General features: G+C 40.8%; 1 pseudogene; it reads left to right on the plus strand.

Moving 5' to 3' along the window:
* Positions 12419–16316, plus strand: Gm2075 (predicted gene 2075; annotated as a pseudogene).

Here is a 21321-nt window from a genome sequence, read left to right on the forward strand (position 1 = left end):
TAGGATATTAAGGGCTTGGGAGACTGTGGTGCTGATCTCGGTCCAGCCCATATTTGCTAGTTTTTATGAATGACATTTAAAATCATAGAAATGAAAGCTTTGTATTTGCCATGCTGGGCCGTTTTGAGACTTCACTTTTCCACATTGCTATGATTACCACATACAATATACACTGCACCCCTGATGTTCTTCTTGCGTGCATCCTTTTCAAATTCTACCATTCCCCTCATAGTCCTACTAATCTATATCATAGTGCTTTAAGTAGAATCGAATACTTGCTACTTCTAACACATAGTCAGCACAACTCACTCTTATTTTTCTGTATCAAGGCAAGTACCACACTAGTAATCATTATCTGTTGGTTTCATTTCTGTGGCTGTTAAAATATTCTGATAAAACAGAATTTCCAGGAGGAGGAGCCTAACAGACTTACAATTCCAAGTTACAACCCCCCAAGAGATGTAAAGGCAGCTAGTGAAATCCCACACACAATCAAAGGAAAGAGGGACTTGCTTTCTGGCATAGAAATGAGGAGGGAGGTAAGTAGGCAGGAAAATGCACCTCATTAAAGAACCCAGCTTCTGAGCATCCTAGTTGCCAAGGAAGCCTGGAAGAGGTCCTAGACATTGTTGTGGCCTGATTACCTCTGCTTCCGAGCTTGAACAAATCTGATAGAAAAATGGAAACTATATGTACTCCCAGACCATTCCATAACCAGAACCTGAATCAACAACCTATCTGCTGAGTACCGTCTTCTTTGAAGGAGGACTAAGACACAAATAAGAAAGAGGATTCTTTCTTTCTGAGACAGGGCTTTTCTGTACTCCAGGCTGCCCTGGAACTCTTTCTACAGACTAGGTTTTTCTAGATCAGATAATCGCTTGTCTCACCCTTGAAAGTTGAAGGCAGCAAGATGAGACTACTGTGTCTCACCCTTGGCAGAGCTTGAGTATATGTACATTTCCCCAAAGCCCAGCCTCCACAGTGATGCAACTGTAATCCAACAAGGCCACACTTCCAGAAAGTACCACACCCTGCTCCAAGCATAATTCAATCACCACACCAAACAAACAAACAAATGGACCCTTTTACTGCATTCTGGTTTTCTATGGTAATGAGAGACAAAAGAGGCTACTGAGGACTACTGTTAAAATAATGAATTCAAATCATTCATTACAAAGAAATCAAAAAGACATAGACCAAAAACCTGGCATGTAGGACTGAAAGAAAGTGATGGTGCTGGGTAGAAGAGCACTGACTGTATATTAAGGGCCTGGGAGAGAAAGTAGTTTAGCTGAGTCATCAACAACTCCCATAACATAGTAAATTGCTCACATCTGTAGATTTTTACAGGAGACAGGGTCTCTGAGTTTACCATATTGAAAGACCCCAAACCTTGGTCAGTGGTACCTAAAGACACCCGAGTGAAACACAGATCGATGCAAAACAAGAGGTTTGGGCTCGAGAGATGGCTCAGTGGTTATGAGCACTGACTGCTCTTCTGAAGGTCCCAAGTTCAAATTCCAGCAACCAAATGGTAGCTCAAACCATCTGTAAAGAGATCTGACACCCTCCTCTGGTGCATCTGAAGATAGCTAGAGTGTACTTACAAATAATGAATAAATCTTTTTTAAACATTTCAGGAGCACAGGTTACATAAGCAAAAATACAGTTCTTATTGGCTAAGCATGTTGACCTTTAAATCTATTGGCTACCAAGAATGACACCCACTTGAACTCTACCTGGGACATTCCAGAGGGTCAGGTGACTATCAGTCAGTACATTCTGTGGTTTTCTTCTGAGAATTTTTTACTCAGGAATGTTCCTGTGAGTGGAGAAAGGAACTTGGCATAGCTTTGACCCCATGCCAGTATGGGAAGCTGTAAGAAGGGTATAGGACTGGAAAAAGACCTTAGGTACCCTCAATATCAGTAGAGATAATGCAAAATAAAGCCTTAATTTGTGAAGCTAATACTATTATCCAACTCCACTTTAAGGCTGCTAAACCTAGTACTGCCTAAGAGAACTGAATAGGATGAAAGTCTGGCTGATCCCCCTCTATAAGCCACCCTCCGTGCTTACAGTTAATATTTCTGTTAACAGTCCTCTACTTAAACTTTGATTCAGGAATGAATGATTTAAAATTCAGTGTGGGAGTAGGGCAAATAGAGAAGATGCTAGAAATTAAGACCAAGGAGCTTAGATTTAATTCTGCAGAAGATTTCGAGCCCAAGGAGGACTGAGACAAATTAGAAAGACAATTCTTAATTTCTGAGGTTCTTTTTGTGTAGCCCTGGCTGCCCTGGAACTCTCTCTATAGACCAGACTGGCCCTGATCAGATATAGACTTGCGTCTGCCTCTCAAGTGTTAGGATCAAAGGCATTGGAGTCACATGGGGACCAAGTAGACAATTCTTATCCTGGCAGTTGTGGCATATGCCTTTAATCTCAGAGGCAGACTGTGAGTTCAAGGCCAGTGTGGTCTACAGAGCTAGTTCTAGGATGACCAAGGCTACACAATGAAATCCTGTCTGGAAAAACCAAAACCAGCTGTCTTAGTTAGGATTTCAATTACTATAAAAGATAGAACAACCAAACCAACTTTTACTTTTATTTTTCACTTTATTTCTCCTCACTCCAGCCTCTGCTCATTCTGGGTCCCACTCATTCCTGTCCCTGCTTGCTCCCAGGCCCTACTCACTTAGGTCACCACTTACTCCCCAGAGCCTGCTTGCTCCCACACCCCAAGGCAACTTTGATAAAGGAAAATATTTAGTTGCAGCTAGCTTACACTTTCAGAGATTCAGTTCATTTTCATCATAGCAGCATCCATGGTGCTGGAGAAGGAGCTGAGAGTTCTGTACCTCAGTTCAAAGGCAGCAAGGAGAGACTACTGTGTCTCACCCTGGGCAGAGCTTCTGTATATATAGATTTCCTCAAAGTCTCATATTCACAGTGACACACTTCCTCTAACAAGGCCACACTTCATGATAAATAGTACTACCCCCTGTACCAAGAATTATCACATCACACCAACAAAACAAACTAAAGGACAAGTCTTGAGATAGACTTCGTTTCTATGATAATGAAAGACAAAAGAGACTACTGAGGACAATGGTAAAATAATGTGTCTCTTAGTCAGGATTCTCTAGACTCAGAAATGATGTAACTTTATATTGATGAAATTTATTGTGATGACTTACGGTCTGTGGTCCAAATAACCCAGCAAACATCAGCTGTGCATGAGAAGTCCAAGAATTCAGTAGTTTCTCAGTTCCACGAGGCTAGTTGTTTCAACTGGACTTCTGTAGAAGGAGGTTCCAACAGATATGCTGGCAAGTCGATCCTTGCAAGCAGTGGAAGAAGTATTAGTTTTCCTCCTTCCAATGTCCTTATGTAGGTCTCTAGCAGAAGGTGTGGCCAAGATTAAAGGTGTGTACCACTATGCATGGACCTGGGACTTGCTTTGTCCCAGGCTGACATTGAATTCAGAGTCCTCGGATTAAAGGCCTGTACTACCTTGCCTGGGCCTAAGATTTTCATGGCCATTACACCTCAATATCTGCCACCAAGATCCAGGCCAGAAAGTTGTATCTTCTCGCCTGAAGATTTAGATCACAGGTGAGCCCTCCCATTCTGGATTGTAGTTCATTCCAGATAGAGTCAAGTTGACAACCAGAAATACCCATTATAGTGTGGGAAATCAGAAAGGTATACACCAAAACCTGGGTTGTAGGATTGAAAGGAAAGGATGGATATGTGTTCTTACAGTCAAGTCACATTTTCCATGAAGGCCTATATCATTTGGGATGCTTGTACCATGATGTTCCACAATGTCTATGGTTATATAGAGAACAGCAATCTTACTACAACAAAGTTAAGAAAGTAGCTCTTGTAAATCTGATTTGGTGACTCAGTGGGTAAAGACTCTTGGTGCCATGCTTGACTACCCAAGTACAGTCTCAGATAGATAGATGGAGAAAACAGGCTCTCTCAGGTGGTTCCCTGACCTTCACACGGGTTTTGTGTCAGGTTTACACACACAAACACACACACTATCACACAAACATACACACTACGTGTAACCAAACTTATTTTATAATTGTATTTTTATGTATATTGGCTTTGGTCTGCATGTACATCTGTAAGCACATGCCTGTCTGATGCCTGAGGAGGCCAGAAGAGGGCATTGGATGCCCTGGGTACTATAGTAGCAGAAGTTTGTGAGCCACCATGTGGGTGCTAGGAATTGAACAAAGGTTCTCTGGAAGAGTAGTCAGTGCTCTTGACTGGTCTCTTCAATCCAAAAAAAGTTTATGTTTAAATGACTTGCCATAGTCAATGCTTTCCTTTAAGTATGTACACTGTGGGTTTGGTTCCCTTGTGCTGGATTTTCATGAGTTTCTATAACTCATCTGGTTCTGGATTTTGTTTTCCTCCTTCCAATGTCCTTATGTAGGTCTCTAGCAGAAGGTGTGGTCTAGATTAAAGGTGTGTGCCACTATATATGGACCTGGGACTTGCTTTGTCCTAGGCTAACATTGAATTCAAAATCCTCAGATTAAAGGCCTGTACTACCTTGTCTGGGCCTAAGTTTTTCATGGTCATTACCTAAGTTGTTTGTATGTCAGCCCTGGTCCCCAGCAATTTACAAAAAACAAAAACAATCAAACAAACAAAAAACCCTTAAAAAAAAAGCCAGAAGGCCTAACTTCTCTCTGTCTCAGTCTTGCTCACTGGAAAATCAAAGTTGTGAGAAAGTTGCAATGAGCTGACCAGGACTGAGGAGGAGGTTGCTCACTCAGTGCAGTACTTACTGCTCAAGCAGGAAGACCTGAGTTCAATGCAATTCATGTAAGAAAAAAAAAAGATGGATGTAATATAAGAAAACCCCACTAGCATAGCTTCGGTGAGCTTTATCTAATCAGCTCACTAGCATTGATTATTGGAACAAGCAAACTTGCCCAACAGAGGGCACCCAGAACAACAAACGCCACATGCCCAGTGTGTCTGTGCTAGAGGGAGTTGCTTGTGTTGACTGGTGGGCTCTCAAAGATCCACAGGCAGGTAAATCCTGAATTGTCTGCCTGCCAAGAAGCATCCAACAGCAACTGTCAAGGTCTGAATATGGTTAGCCTAGGGAGTGGCATTATTTGCAAATGTGGTCTTGGTTTTTGTTGTTGTTCTTGTTGTTTTGGTTTGGTTTTGGGTTTTTTTCTTTTTGGGTTTTTTTTTTTTTTTTTTTTTTTTTTTGACAGGGTTTCCCTATATAACCCTGGCTGTCCTGGAACTCACTTTGTAGACCAGGCTGGCCTCAAACTCAGAGATCCACCTTCCTCTGCCTCCCAAGTGCTTGGATTAAAGACATGCGCCACCACACCCAGCTATAAATGTGGTCTTGTTAGAGTAAGTGTGTCACTGTGGGAGTGGTCTTTAAGACCCTTATCCTAAGTACTGTGCTGGGAGCAGAACTTCTACTCTGAATCCCAAACGAATCAGCCCTAACCCCAGTTGCAGCTAGATTCCCCAGGTATTCTGACACATCCAGGATCACAGGTGAGACCCTAACCACCCACCCCGCAAACAAATACACAATGCCTGCCTTAACTGGGACCTCCAGGATCCTGCCCAGCCAGAGACCAGAGTCACTTCTGTTTTGCACCTTTACCTGGGATAAAGCAACTTCTCTGGATCCCACCCTACTTATCCAACACTCCAGTAGCAACTTAACACCCCAGGGGTTCTGTCTCTTCAGGGATCACAGGGTCACAGGATCATAGGAGGGGCAGGCACCAGTCAGATAACACCAGAGATAACCAGATGGTGAGAGGCAATCACAATAATATATGCAACAAAAACTACTTGGCAACCTCAGAATTCAGTTCTCCCATCACAGGAAGCACTAGATACCCCAACACACTTAGAAAGCAGGACTCAGATCTCAAATCTCATGTCATGAAGATGATAGAGAACTTTAAGAAGAACATAAATAAGCCAGGTGTGGTGGTGCATGCCTTTAATCCCAGAACTTGGGAGCCAGAGGCAGGTGGATTTCTGAGTTCCAGGCCAGCCTGGTCTACAGGGTGAGTTCCAGGACAGCCAGGGCTATACAGAGAAACCCTGTCTCTAAAAACCAACAACAACAACAACAACAAAAAAAGGACATAAATAACTCCCTTAATGAAATACAAGAGAACACAGGTAAACAAGTAAAAGCCCTTGAAGAGGAAAGACATAAATCCCTTAAAGAAATACAGGAAAACATAAACAGGTGAAGGAATTGAACAAAATTATCCAGGACTGAAAAGTGGAAATTGGAACATTAAACAAAACATAAAAGGAGACCACCCCTTTCCCCTTTTTGGAGATGTAAAACCTAGGAAAGAGAGCAGAAGTCACAGATGCAAGCATCACCAACAGAATACAAGAGATTGAAGAGAGAATCTCAGGTGTAGAAGACATAGGAAAAAACAACACAACAATAAAGGAAAATACAAAAAGTCAAAAGATCCTAACTCAAAACACCCAAGAAATCCAGGACACAATGGAAAGACTGAACCTGAGAATAATAGGTATAGAATAGAATGATGATTCCGACTCAAAGGGCCAGCAAACATCTTCAAGAAAATTATAGAAAAATCTTCCCTAACCTAAAGAAATTGATGCTCATAAACAAACAAACAAACACCATCTCAAAAATTTAACCCAGAAATGTTCCTGTCCAAAAAACAAACAGGAGTAAAAAATGGATCAGTGGCTGAAGGAAGGACCATGTGGAGATTGCCCTTCCCCCCCATATCCATCCCGTCTTCAGACACCAAACCTCACACTGTTGCAGGGGCCAAGAGGCACTTGCTGTCAGGAACCTGGTATGACTGCTCATATGGAGGTTCTACCAGCAAATAACAAAGAGAGATGTGAATGCTGGAGTCAACCATTGTACTGAGTTCAGGGACCCTGTTGGGGGAGCTGATGGAAGGACTGGAGGAGTGAGGGTGATTGCAACCCTATAAGAAGAACATCATCAACTGGCTGGACCACCCAGCTAGGCAAAGAAGTAGGCTCAGATAAGAATATTTACATTTGGGCTCAAACAAAGCTCAAGGTAAACCCAACAGAGGAATATGTGACATTCCTGATTAGATCCTAGGTACTTGATCATTAAATCCTAGGTACTAGGACTTCGTTTATTGTCTTTTTTGATCACTTTGGTTTCTGCCTCGTTAGACTGATTTGTCTTTGATCCAAGAACTGACCCTATTCTTTGCATGTACCTAGAATAGTGTAAAAGCAGACTGGGAAAAAATAAACCTGTTTTGAACTCAGTCATGTTATAGTGTTGCCTAACTGTCGTTTGTTTTTCAGTCCTCACTACCTCCCTGGAGGCCCTGTTGACTGACTGAGCTGACTAGGTCAGATTCCCCACCAGGGCCTGTGACCTCCCCAGCTATAGGCTTTTGACCATGTGCACTGTACCAGGTATGACATTAGCATGGTGCTCAAACATCTCTCAGAGCAGAGTCCAGAGAACCTTAAGGTCGCACAGTCTGAGTTCTTCATTTATCTTCAAGTGCTACAGCAACATCAGATTGCCTTGGGGTTTCTGTTCCTTGTAGCTACTCTAAGAATCTAAATTTATCCATGAGTAAATGCTCTGGTGGAATCATCATGCCTGACCTAAAGCTTTACGACAGAGCAATTGTGATAAAAAAAAGTGCATGGTACTGGTATAGTGACAGACAAGTAGACAAATGGAATAGAATTGAAGACCCAGAAATGAACCCACACACCTATGGTCACTTGATCTTTGACAAGGGAGCTAAAACCATCCAGTGGAAGAAAGACAGCATTTTCAACAAATGGTGCTGGCACAACTGGTTGTTATCACCTAGAAGAATGCGAATTCATCCATTCCTATCTCCTTGTACTAAGGTCAAATCTAAGTGGATCAAGGAACTCCACATAAAACCAGAGACACTGAAACTTATAGAGGAGAAAGTGGGGAAACGACTTGAAGATATGGGCACAGGGGAAAAAAAAATTCCTGAATAGAACAGCAATGGCTTGTGCTGTAAGATTGAGAATTGACAAATGGGACCTCATGAAACTGTAAAGCTTCTGCAAGGCAAAAGACAATGTCAATAAGACAAAAAGGCCACCAACAGATTGGGAAAGGATCTTTACCTATCCTAAATCAGATAGGGGACTAATATCCAATATATATAAAGAACTCAAGAAGGTGGACTCCAGAAAATCAAATAAACCCATTAAAAATGGTGCTCAGAGCTAAACAAAGAAGTCTCACCTGAGGAATACCGAATGGCTGAGAAGCACCTAAAAAAAATGTTCAGCATCCTTAATCATCAGAGAAATGCAAATCAAAACAACAATGAGATTCCATCTCACACAAGTAAGAAAGGCTAAGATCAAAAATTCAGGTGACAGCAGATGCTGGTGAGGATGTGGAGAAAGAGGATCACTCCTCCATTGTTGGTGGGATTGCAAGCTTGTACAACCACTCTGGAAATCAGTCTGGCGGTTCCTCAGAAAATTGGACATAATACTACCAGAGGATCCTGCAATACCTCTCCTGGGAATATATCCAGAAGATGTCCCAACCAGTAAGTAGGACTCATGTTCCACTATGTTCAGAGCAGCCTTATTTATAATAGCCAGAAGCTGGAAAGAACCGAGATGCCCTGCAACAGAGAAATGGATACAAAAAATGTGGTACATTTACACAATGGAGTACTGCTCAGCTATTAAAAAGAATGAGTTTATGAAATTCCTAGGGAAATGGATGGACCTGGAGGGCATCATCCTGAGTGAGGTAACACAATCACAAAAGAACTCAAATGATATGTTCTTACTGATAAGTGGATATTAGCCCAGAAACTTAGTATACCAGGGATATAAGGTACAATTTGCAAAACACATGAAACTGAAGAAGAACGAAGACCAAAGTGTGGACACTTTGTCCATTCTTAGAATTGGGAACAAAACACCCTTGGAAGGAGTTACAGAGACAAAGTTTGGAGCTGAGACAAAAGGATGGACCATCTAGTGACTGCCATATCCAGGGATCCATCCCATAATTAGCCTCCAAATGATGGCTCCATTGCATACATTAGCAAGTGTTTGCTGAAAGAACCCTGATATAGCTGTGTCTTGTGAGACCCCTGATATAGCTGTCTCAAGTCTCCTATTCTTGGATATAGAGCCAGAGTCACATGGCCAAAGCTGACAAGTTCTGCTGCTTGCAGGGGCTGGAACACGGTCCCTTTGTTCTCTTACAACATCACCAGCTTCCTCTTGTCAAACTCCTTCCCTGCCTAAGCTTGACTGTCCTGGATCTTGGACTGCAGACTGACCTTGACTCAGAGATCTACATGCCTGTCTCCTGGGATTAAAGGTGTGTACAAACATGCCTGGATTTAAGCTTTTCTTCACATAAAACTTGCTCTATCTCTGGCTGACCTTGACCTCAGAGATCTGCTTGGCTTTATCTCCTGGGATTAAAGCAATGCACCACCATACTGGATCTAAATTTCATTGTGTCACATCTTGCCACAAGGTCACAACTCCCTTAATTCAATTTAATATCCTTGAACTCAGTATTCAGCTCAATTTCACTTCCTGGTGGCTCCCCGCTCCCCCCCCCCGTTTAATACTATATATTTTATACTTTTCCTTTCTAAGCTAGTTATGCATATTCCAAATGTTCTTCATGAGATATAAGCAGAGAACAAAGTCTATGAAGAGCATTTCTGAGACCTCCTTTGTCAATGCAATTAATCTGAATTTCTGAGTCTTAGTCTCATTCTGGCTTTTCAGACTAGGAAAAAGAGTAGCCATACTGTTCACCAAAATGCTACAAAAAAGTCTCTAAGCCACGTACTGAAGTTCTTCTCCACTGAAATCTCTTGGGCCAGGACTGCACATTTCAGATCACTCTCAGTAACAGAGTCTTCTATATTCCTACTAAGATAGCCCAGTAAGCCCCATTTTAAGCATTCCACTGCTTTCCAAATCCACAGTCCTCATATCTACATTCTCCCAAAGAGAAGCATTTTCAGACCTTTCAGAGCAATACCCCATTCCCTGGTACCAACTTCTGACTTGGCTGGGGTTTGACTGCCATGAGCAAACACCATAATCAAGGCAACTTCTATAAGGATAACACTTCATTGGGACTGGCTTCAATATTCAGAGGTTCAGTGCATTATTATTAAGGCAGGAACATAGTAGCATCCAGGCAGGCTAAGTGCAGGAGGAGCTGACAGTTTTATATCTTCATCTGAAAGCTGCCAGCAGAATACTGACTTCCAGGCAGCTAGAATGAGGGTCTTAAAAAGTCCATGACCAAGGTGACACATCTACTCTAACAAGGCCAGAATTCAGAATACTACAACACCCTGAGTCAAGCATATTCAGACTAAAAAGTTGCTGTTGGCTGCATCTTTGCAGGCAGAGAATCCAGTCTTTCTCTTTGTGTGGATCTTTGTGGCCCCACCAGCCAACACCTACATCTTCCTCTAGAACATGTGGTGTTTGTTTTTCTGGGTGTCCAGTGTTGGTCAAACCTGCTTTTCCAAGAACCAATGCTAGTGAACTGATAAAAGCTCACTGAAGCTATGCTGTTGGGGTTTGTTGATAATACATCCACCAGTTTTACAGAAATGAATTGCATCGAATTCAAGTGTTCTTGCTTGTGCAGTGAGTACTGCACGGAGTGAGCAACCTCCTCCTCAGCCCTGTCAGCTCACTTCAACTTCCTTACAACTTTGAGTTTCTAGGGTTTAAAACTGAGACAGAGAGAAGTTAGGTCTTCTGAAGGTTTGGTTTGTTCTTTCTATGTTTTGTAAGTTGCTGGGGAGGAGGGGCTGAAACTCAGGTGACTTGCTAAGTTCTAGAGGCAGATGAACTAGGGCACTCATGAAAATCTAGCACAAGGGTATCAAACCCACATCCCACATAATTAAAGGAAAGCATTGTTTGCAATAAGTCATTTAAAAATAATATATTTTTGGGTTTAAGAGACCAGTTAAGAGCAATAATTCCCACCACCCACATGGTGGCAGACAATCATGTGCTACTCCAGTACCCAGAGGGTCCAATGCCCTCTTTTAGCCTCCATGGTCACCAAGCATGCATGTGGTTACAGATGGACATATACACAAAACACCTTTATATATATAATAAAAGTATAAAATAAGATTTGTTGCATGTAGTGTATGAGTGTATGGGTATTTGTTTTTGTGTGTTTTGGCAAAGTACCAAAACACCCCTGTGAAGGTCAGAGAAAAACCTGAGATATTCTGTTTCATCCATGAGAATACTCCGGTAGTCAAGCATGGCAGCAAGAGCCTTTCCCCACTGTGACAGCAAATCAGCTTTACAGATCTACTCTGTTAATTGTGTTGTAAGTAAAATTGCTGATCTCTATATAACCATAGTCCTATGAGGACAATGAGGGATCATCATGATACAAGCATCCCATATGATATGGCTTTGTGGAAAATGAGGCTTGACTGTAAGAAAACATAGCCATCTCACCCCAAACACCCTTTTTTTTTTTTTTTTGGTTTTCTGAGACAGGGTTTCTCTGTATAGTCCTGTTTGTGCCTAGAACTCACTTTGTAGACCAGGCTGGTCTCCAACTCAGAAACCTGCCTGCCTCTGCCTCCCGAGTGCTGGGATTAAAGGTGTGTGCCATCACACCTGGCTACTTTTTTTTTTAAAGATTAATTAATTCATTTATTTTATGTATATGAGTACACTGTAGTTGTACTGATCGTTTTGAGCCATCATGTGGTTGCTGGGATTTTAATTCAGGACCTCTGCTGCTCTGATCGGTTTTGTTTATTGTTATATCTAATTATACTGGAACTGTCTTTAGAAACACCACAAGGAAGCGTCAGAACTATTTATGGATGGCTGTGGGCATCCATGTGGTTTTTGGGATTTGAACTCCGGACCGTCCCAGGGCATTCAGTGCTAACAATCACTGGGCCAACTCTCCAGCATCATCCCCTTTCTGTCAACCCTACATCACAGGTTTTGGTCTATGTGTTTCTGATTTCCCACATTCATCATTTTAAATTTGTCCTCAGTAGCCTGTTTTGTCTCTCATTACCAAAGAAAACCAGTAGGCAGTAAGAAGTGTCCAGATTGGCCTAGAACTCAGATATCCACCTGCCTCTGACTCCTGAGTTCTGGGATTAAAGGCGTGTGCTACCAAGCCCAGTTAAAAAGTGTCCTTTTGTTTCTTTGCTTGTTTGGTGTGGTGATTGAATTATGCTTGGATCAGGGTGTGGTACTATTGGGAGTTGTGGCCTTGTTGGATTAGAGTTGCATCTAACTGTGGAGGCGGGACTTTGTGGACATGTATATATACTCAAGCTCTGCCCAGGGTGAGACACAGTAGTCTCATCTCGCTGCCTTTACCTTGGGAGACATAGGCAAGAGGACATCCGACCTAGGCCAATCTGTTCTGTAGAAAGAGTTCCAGGACAGCCTCGAGTACACAAAAACCCTATCCCAGAAAGAAAGAATCATCGTTCTAACGGCTCTTAGTCTTCCTTCAAAGAAGATGGTACTCACCAGGTAGGTCATGGATTTGGTTTCTGGTTATATATCTGGGAGAACATATATTTTCCATTTTTCTTTGAGGATTGATATAAGCTGCGGAGCAGAGGTAACCTGGCCACAACCATGTCTAGAACGTCTTGTGTGCTTCATTTTTGATTATGCTGCTCAGAAGCTGGGGTCTTTCATGAGTTGCCTTCACTGCCAGCTTCCTTCCTTCCTTCCTTCCTTCCTTCCTTCCTTCCTTCCTTCCTTCCTTCCTTCCTTCCTTCCTTCCTTCCTTCTCTGCAAGAAAGCACGTCCCTCTTGTTTTGGGATTTCACTCTCTGCCTTGACATCCCTTGGTAGGTTGTAACCTGGATTTGTAAACCAGATAAGCCCTGCCTCCTGGAAATTGTGTTTTGATGGAGTATTTTAGCAGCAGCCACAGAAATGAAACTGGAACCAACAGATGATGTTTACTAGTGTGGTCCTAGCCTATGTCCAGAAAAGTAAGAGTGAGTTATGCTAAGTGCTAGAGGTAGCCAATATTGGAGTCTTCTTCAGGCACTGTGATATAGATTAATAGGACTATAAGGAGGAAGGTAGAATTTGAAATGGATGCACAGAAGAAAAATACCAGGGGTGTAGAGTGTGCCTTGTGGTCACCATAGCAATGGCCAAAAATAAAGTCTCAAAAAGGCTGGGCTTGGAGAACACAAAGCTTTCAGTTAGCTTTCATTTGTATGTTTTTAAACATCATTTGTATAAACTAGCAAATAGGAACTGGAGAAATAGTTCAGTTGTTCAGAGCATTGGTTGTTCTTGCAGAGGACCTGGTTTGGTTCCTGACACTATCTCTAGTAACTGCTCCCAAAGGAAAAGTTGATTTCTCCAAGGGGGTCTCACTATGTACAAAACCACTCTTAAGGGAAAGCCCCAAACTCAGAAGGAGATGGCCAACAGAAAATGAACTCAACAGTGTTTCTGGAGATGTTGTTGTTGTTGTTAATTTGTTTTGTAGTATTCTGGCTGGTTGGCTTGTTACTAAGCCTTTCTCACATCTTAGGAGATGGAGATGAATTTTCTGGTTGGCCTTTGCTTTTCTGTTTTCACTGGATGCACCAGGACTTCATATAGTTGTCATATGTGCCTGTGTCAACTGCTTTCATGTGTTATTTTGTGTCCCAAAGTGGATCTAAGTAACACAACCTGTGACTTTCTTCAATTTTTCATTCTTCTGTGAACTGAAAAACAATTTTAAGAGTAATTTATATCTATGACCATACTGTACCTGTCCTAGACGCAAGAACCAAAAGAGGGTGTCAGGTACCCATTACAAATAGTTGTGAACCACTGTTTGGTTTTTGGGAAGAGAATGCACTGAGCAATCTGTCCAGACCTGAAATTGTTTTTATTATGCTCAAGCATGTCCATTTAAAGTGCAATGGTACACATTTTGAGTGTTCTTGTGATACATTAAAGGCCTGAACACCAATGAACTTGTAATTTTGGGTACTCTAAACTTGTTTAAAAATGTATTAAAATGGTATCTGAATCTACTAAGTGTTCTATTAAGTTTTAGAATGCTTTTTTAAAATAGAGAACCACATACCTCAGAATGATATTTTCAATTTTTTTATTAAGCTATACAATTCAGCTACCTGGAGGAACAGAAATATGAACTAACCAGTAACCCCAGAGCTCCCTGGGACTAAATTACAAATTAAAGAAAACACGTGGAAGGACTCGTGGCTCTAGCAGCATATGTAGTAGAGGATAACTGAGTCAGTCATCAATTGGAGGAGAGGCCCTTGGTCCTGTGAAGGTTCTATGCTCCAGTAGATGGGAATGCATTTGCCAGTAAGCAGGAGTAGGTTGCTTAGGGAGCAGTAGGAGGGTAGAGAATAGGGGATTTTTGGAGGGGAAACTAGGAAAGGGGATAACATTTGAAATGTAAATAAGGAGAATATCTAATTTTTTAAAAGCTATACAATTCATCGTTGTGTGCAGAAATTTTGATAAAAATTATTTCCCAAATAGATTTCAAACGAAAACTTATTTAATTTTTTTAAGGTCAATGCATTAACTGCAAAGATAAAGGAGTCCTGCTGCATTTTGTCACTACTGGGGAGACTACAACTTCCTGAGCACCAGGCCAGAAGCTGAAGTACTATTTTGTAACTATCAGAAGCCAGTACTCTGGGACATTTTGTGGCTTGTGGATCTTCTATACTTAGTTGCTTTCAGATCTACCACTGTTAGATACTTCCTGGCACCCATCCTAAGACTGTAGTAGCTCTTGGAACTGAGTCACAGCCACTGTCAGCCACTGTCTGCCAGGAGTCCCTCACTTGACTCCTGTGGTTGCCTTTTCCATCATGCCAAAGAATAAAGGCAAAGGAGGCAAAAACAGGCGCAGAGGTAAAAATGAAAATGAATCTGAGAAAAGAGAGTTGGTGTTTAAAGAATATGGGCAAGAGTATGCTCAGGTGACCAAAATGCTGGGATGTGGATGGTTGGAAGCAATGTGTTTTGATGGTGTAAGGAGGCTGTGCCACATAAGAGGAAAGTTGAGAAAAAAGGTTTGGATAAATACCTCAGACATTATATTGATTGGTCTACGAGACTATCAAGATAACAAAGCTGATATAATATTAAAGTACAGTCCAGATGAAGCAAGAAGTCTGAAGGCCTATGGAGAACTTCCAGAACATGCCAAAATCAATGAAATGGACACATTTGGTGCTGGGGATGATGATGAAATCATGTTTGATGATATTGGAGAGGATGATGAAGACATTGATGACATCTAACATAATCTAAGCATGCTATATTCCAAGTTCTCTGAAGATTACTCAACACAATTGGCATCTTGACATTCAGCTGTTACGTAAAACTTCATTTGGCCTGCGTGTGTCTTGTTAATGCAAACTGATGTATTTTATGTTTTGAAGTATTATATATCTTTGCAAATCTAAGATGTTGAGTTATTTATCTTAAGTGACAAGTTAACACTTTGTGCTTATGGGTATAATTGAACTTAGGGCACAGCAGTGTACACTGTTAAGGGACTGCCATTCCATTTGTGACCTTTCATTTCTAGCCCTTGTTGTATACACTCCCATGATCCTTTAAGTTGTTTCCACCCATAAGTTGTTGCATCTTACAGTGCAGTTTTTAAGTTAGATGGGTAGCAATTGTGAGTTTTAAGAATTAGGCATAGCAGAAATTAAATGCTTAGAGGAGATGATCATTTTCTTGTGTTTAAAGATATAATACTTGACAATGTTTAGATAGAATCTTGTAAGGCATACTCAAAAAAAAAGAATGAAAATAAAAAAGAGAAGTAAATCTCCTCTGATTCTTGCATAGAGAAATTTTCAATGCAGGTAGTTGTTAAGAGCACATAGAGTAGTGTTTACTTTGTAAAGTATGTCCTTTGTGTTAAGCCATTTTCAAGAAGTTAGCTTCTGTATTGAGGCTTTGGAAAATGAATTACTGTGTATTGAGTAAAATTAGTTACATAATTGTAAAAGCTTAATTTTCCCTAACCTAAGCTTAGGTTAATGGAAAAGGAGCCAGAGCTTAATGAAAATGATGTTACTGTTTTCTGAATGGAGGAGTCCATAAACATAGACACATTAAAAACGTGTTGGTATATACACATTTTTTTCTTTTTAATATGTTCATTATATCTCTGGTGTATAATGAAAATAAATGATTACTTGACTCCTGAAAAAGAAAAAGATTAATGCAGTCTGATGGTCTGATGCTACCCATCTAACTTAAAAACATACCCAGCCAAACTCTCAATTACCATAGATGGAGAAACCAAAGTATTCCACGACAAAACCAAATTCACACATTACCTTTCCACGAATCCAGCCTTTCAGAGGATAATAACAGAAAAAAACCAATACAAGGACGGGAACCTTGCCCTAGAAAAAACAAGAAGGTAATCCCTCAACAAACCTAAAAGAAGACAGCCACAAAAACAGAATGCCAACTTTAACAACAAAAATAAGAGGAACCAACAATTACTTTTCCTTAATATCTCTTAATATCAATGGACTCAACTCCCCAATAAAAAGACATAGACTAACAAACTGGCTACACAAACAAGACCCAACATTTTGCTGCTTACAGGAAACTCATCTCAGAGAAAAATATAGACACTACCTCAGAATGAAAGGCTGGAAAACAAATTACCAAGCAAATGGTATGAAGAAACAAGCTGGAGTAGCCATCCTAATATCTGATAAGATTGACTTCCAACCCAAAATCATCAAAAAAGACAAGGAGGGGCACTTCATTCTCATCAAAGGTAAAATCCTCCAAGAGAAACTATCAATTCTGAATATCTATGCTCCAAATACAAGGGCAACCACATTCATTAAAGAAACTTTAGTAAATCTCAAAGCACACATTGCACCTCACACAATAATAGTGGGAGACATCAACACACCACTTTCACCAATGGACAGATCATGGAAACAGAAACTAAACAGGGACACAGTGAAACTAACAGAAGTTATGAAACAAATGGATCTGACAGATATCTACAGAACATTTTATCCTAAAACAAAAGGATATACCTTCTTCTCAGCACCTCATGGTACCTTCTCCAATATTGACCACATAATAAGTCACAAAACAGGCCTCAACAGATACAAAAGTATTGAAATTGTCCCATGCATCCTATCAGATCACTGTGCACTAAGGCTGATCTTCAATAACAAAATAAATAATAGAAAGCCAAAATTCACGTGGAAACTGAACAACACTCTTCTCAATGATACCTTGGTCAAGGAAGAAAGAAATTAAGGACTTCTTAGAGTTCAATGAAAATGAAGCCATTTCATACCCAAACATATGGGGACACAAGGAAAGCATTTCTAAGAGGAAAACTCATAGCTCTGAGTGCCTCCAAAAAGAAACTAGACAGAGCATACATTAGCAGCTTGACAACACACCAAAAAGCTCTAGAACAAAAGGAAGCATATTCACCCAAGTGGAGTAGATGGCAGGAAATAATCAAACTCAGGGGTGAAATCAACCAAGTGGAAACAAGAAGAACTATTCAGAGAATCAACCAATTGAGGAGCTGGTTCTTTGAGAAAATCAACAAGATAGACAAACCCTTAGCCAGACTCACTGGAGGGCACAGGGAAAGCATTCTAATTAACAAAATCAGAAATGAAAAGGGAGACATAACAGATCCTGAAGAAATGCAAAACACCATCAGCTCCTACTACAAAAGGCTATACTCAACAAAACTGGAGAACCTGGATGAAATGGAGAAGTTTCTAGACAGATACCAGGTACCAAAGTTGAATCAAGATCAGGTTAATGATCTAAACAGCCCGGTATCCCCCAAAGAAATAGAAGCAGTCATTAATAGTCTCCCAACCAAAAAAAGCCCAGGACCAGATGGGGTTAGTGCAGAGTTCTATCAGACCTTCAAAGAAGATCTAATCCCACTTCTTCACAAACTATCCCAAAATATAGAAACAGAAGGTACTCTACCCAACTCATTCTATGACACCACAATTACTCTGATACCTAAACCACAAAAAGACCCAACAAAGATAGAGAACTTCAGACCAATATCCATTATGAATATTGATGCAAAAATCCTCAATAAAGTTCTTGCTAACCGAATCCAAGAACACATCAAAACAATCATCCATCCTGACCAAGTAGATTTCATCCCAGGGATGCAGGGATGGTTCAATATATGGAAATCCATCAACGTAATCCAGTATATAAACAAACTCAAAGACAAAAACCACATGATCATCTCGTAAGATGCTGAGAAAGGATTTGACAAAATCCAACACCCATTCATGATAAAAGTCTTGGAAAGATTAGGAATTCAAGGCCCATACCTAAACACGATAAAAGCATTCTACAGCAAACCAGTAGTCAGCATCAAAGTAAATGGTGAGAAGCTTGAAGAAATCCCACTAAAATCAGGGACTACACAAGGCTGTCCACTCTCTCCCTACCTATTCAACATTGTACTTGAAGTCCTAGCCAGAGCAATTAGACAACAAAAGGAGATCAAGGGGATACAAATTGGAAAGGAAGAAGTCAAAATATCACTTTTTGCAGATGATATGATAGTATATATACGTGACCCTAAAAATTACACCAGAGAATTCCTAAGCCTGATAAACAGCTTCAGTGAAATAGCTGGATATAAAATTAACTCAAACAAGTCAATGGCCTTTCTCTACACAAAGGACAAACAGGCTGAGAAAGAAATTAGGGAAACAACACCCTTCTCAATAGCCACAAATAATATAAAATACCTAGGCGTGACTCTAACTAAGGAAGTGAAAGATCTGTATGACAAGAACTTCATGTCTCTGAAGAAAGAAATTAAAGAAGATCTCAGAAGATGGAAAGATCTCCCATGCTCATGGATTGGCAGGATCAATATAGTAAAACTGGCTATCTTGCCAAAAGCAATCTAGATTCAATGCAATCCCCATCAAAATTCCAACTCAATTCTTCAACGAATTAGAAAGGGCAATCGGTAGATTTATCTGGAATAACAGAAAACCTAGGATAGCAAAAACTCTTCTCAAGGATAAAAGAACCTCTGGTGGAATCACCATGCCCGACCTAAAGCTGTACTACAGAGCAATTGTGGTAAAAACTGCATGGTACTGGTATAGCAACAGACAAGTAGACCAATGGAACAGAATTGAAGACCCAGAGATGAACCCACACACCTATGGTCACTTGATCTTTGACAAGGGAGGTAAAACCATCCAGTGGAAAAAAGACAGCATTTTCAACAAATGGTGCTGGCACAACTGACTGTTATCATGTAGAAGATTGCGAATTGATCCATTCCTATCTCCTTGTACTAAGGTCAAATCTAAGTGGATTAAGGAACTCCACATAAAACCAGAGACACTGAAACTTATAGAGGAGAAAGTAGGGAAAAGCCTCGAAGATATGGGTACAGGGGAAAAATTCCTGAATAGAACAGCAATGGCTTGTGCTGTAAGATCGAGAATCGATAAATGGGACCTCATAAAATTGCAAAGCTTCTGCAAGGCAAAAGACACTGTCAATAAGACAAAAAGACCACTAACAGATTGCGAACGGATCTTTACCTATCCCAAATCAGACAGGGGACTAATATTCAATATATATAAAGAACTCAAGAAAGTAGAGTCCATAAAATCAAATACCCCCATTATAAAATGGGCCTCAGAACTGAACAAAGATTTCTCACCCGAGGAATACCGAATGGCAGAGAAGCACCTGAAAAAATGTTCAACATCCTTAATCATCAGGGAAATGCAAATCAAAACAACCCTGAGATTCCACCTCACACCAATCAGAATGGCTAAGATGAAAAATTCAGGTGACAGCAGATGCTGGCGAGGATGTGGAGAAAGAGGAACACTCCTCCATTGTTGGTGGGATTGCAAGCTTGTACAACCACTCTGGAAATCAGTCTGGCGGTTCCTCAGAAAATTGCACATAGTACTGCTGGAAGATCCAGCAATACCTATTCTGGGCATATATCCAGAAGATGCCCCAACCGCTAAGAAGGACACATGCTCCACTATGTACATAGCAGCCTTATTTATAATAGCCAGAAGCTGGAAAGAACCCAGATGCCCCTCAACAGAGGAATGGATACAGAAAATGTGGTACATTTACACAATGGAGTACTACTCAGCTATTAAAAAGAATGAATTTATGAAATTCCTAGGCAAATGGATGGACCTGGAGGGCATCATCCTGTGTGAGGTAACCCAATCACAAAGGAACTCACACAATATGTACTCACTGATAAGTGGATATTAGCTCAGAAACTTAGGATACACAAGATATAAGATATAATTTCCTAAAAACATTAAACTCAAGAGAACGAAGACCAAAGTGTGGACACTTTGCCCCTTCTTAGAATAGGAAACAAAACACCCATGGAAGGAGTTACAGAGACAAAATTTGGAAGTGTGACGAAAGGATGGACCATCTAGTGATTGCCATATCCAGAGATCCATCCCATGATCAGCTTCCAAACGCTGACACCATTGCATACACTAGCAAGATTTTGCTGAAAGGACCCAGATATAGCTGTCTCTTGCGAGACTATGCCAGGGCCTAACAAACACAGAAGTGGATGCTCACAGTCAGCTATTGAATGGACCACAGGGCCCCCAATGGAGGAACTAGAGAAAGCACCCAAGGAACTAAAGGGAACTGCAACCCTATAGGTGGAACAACAATATGAACTAAGCAGTACCCCTGAGCTCATGTCTCTATCTGCATATGTATCAAAAGATGGCCTAGTCGGCCATCACTGCAAAGAAAGGCCCATTGGACTTGCAAACTTTATATGCCCCAGTACAGGGGAATGCCAGGGCCAAAAAGGGGGAGTGGGTGGGTAGCGGAGTGGGAGGGTGGGTATGGGGGACTTTTGGTATAGCATTGGAAATGTAAATGAGCTAAATACCTAATAAAAAATGGAAAAAAACTGCACTGTAAAATGCAACAGCTTATGGGTGGAAACCACTTAAAGGATCAAGCTAGGGTATACAACAAGGGCCAGAAATGAAAGGTCACAAATGGTATGGCAGTCCCTTAACAATGCACACTGCTGTGCCCTAAGTTCAATTATACCCATAAGCACAAAGTGTTAACTTGTCACTTAAGATAAATAACTCAACATCTTAGGTTTGCAAAGATATATAATACTTCAAAACATAAAATACATCAGTT

This window comes from Mus musculus, chromosome 12, assembly GCF_000001635.26.
Source record: "Mus musculus strain C57BL/6J chromosome 12, GRCm38.p6 C57BL/6J".
NCBI lineage: Eukaryota > Metazoa > Chordata > Mammalia > Rodentia > Muridae > Mus > Mus musculus.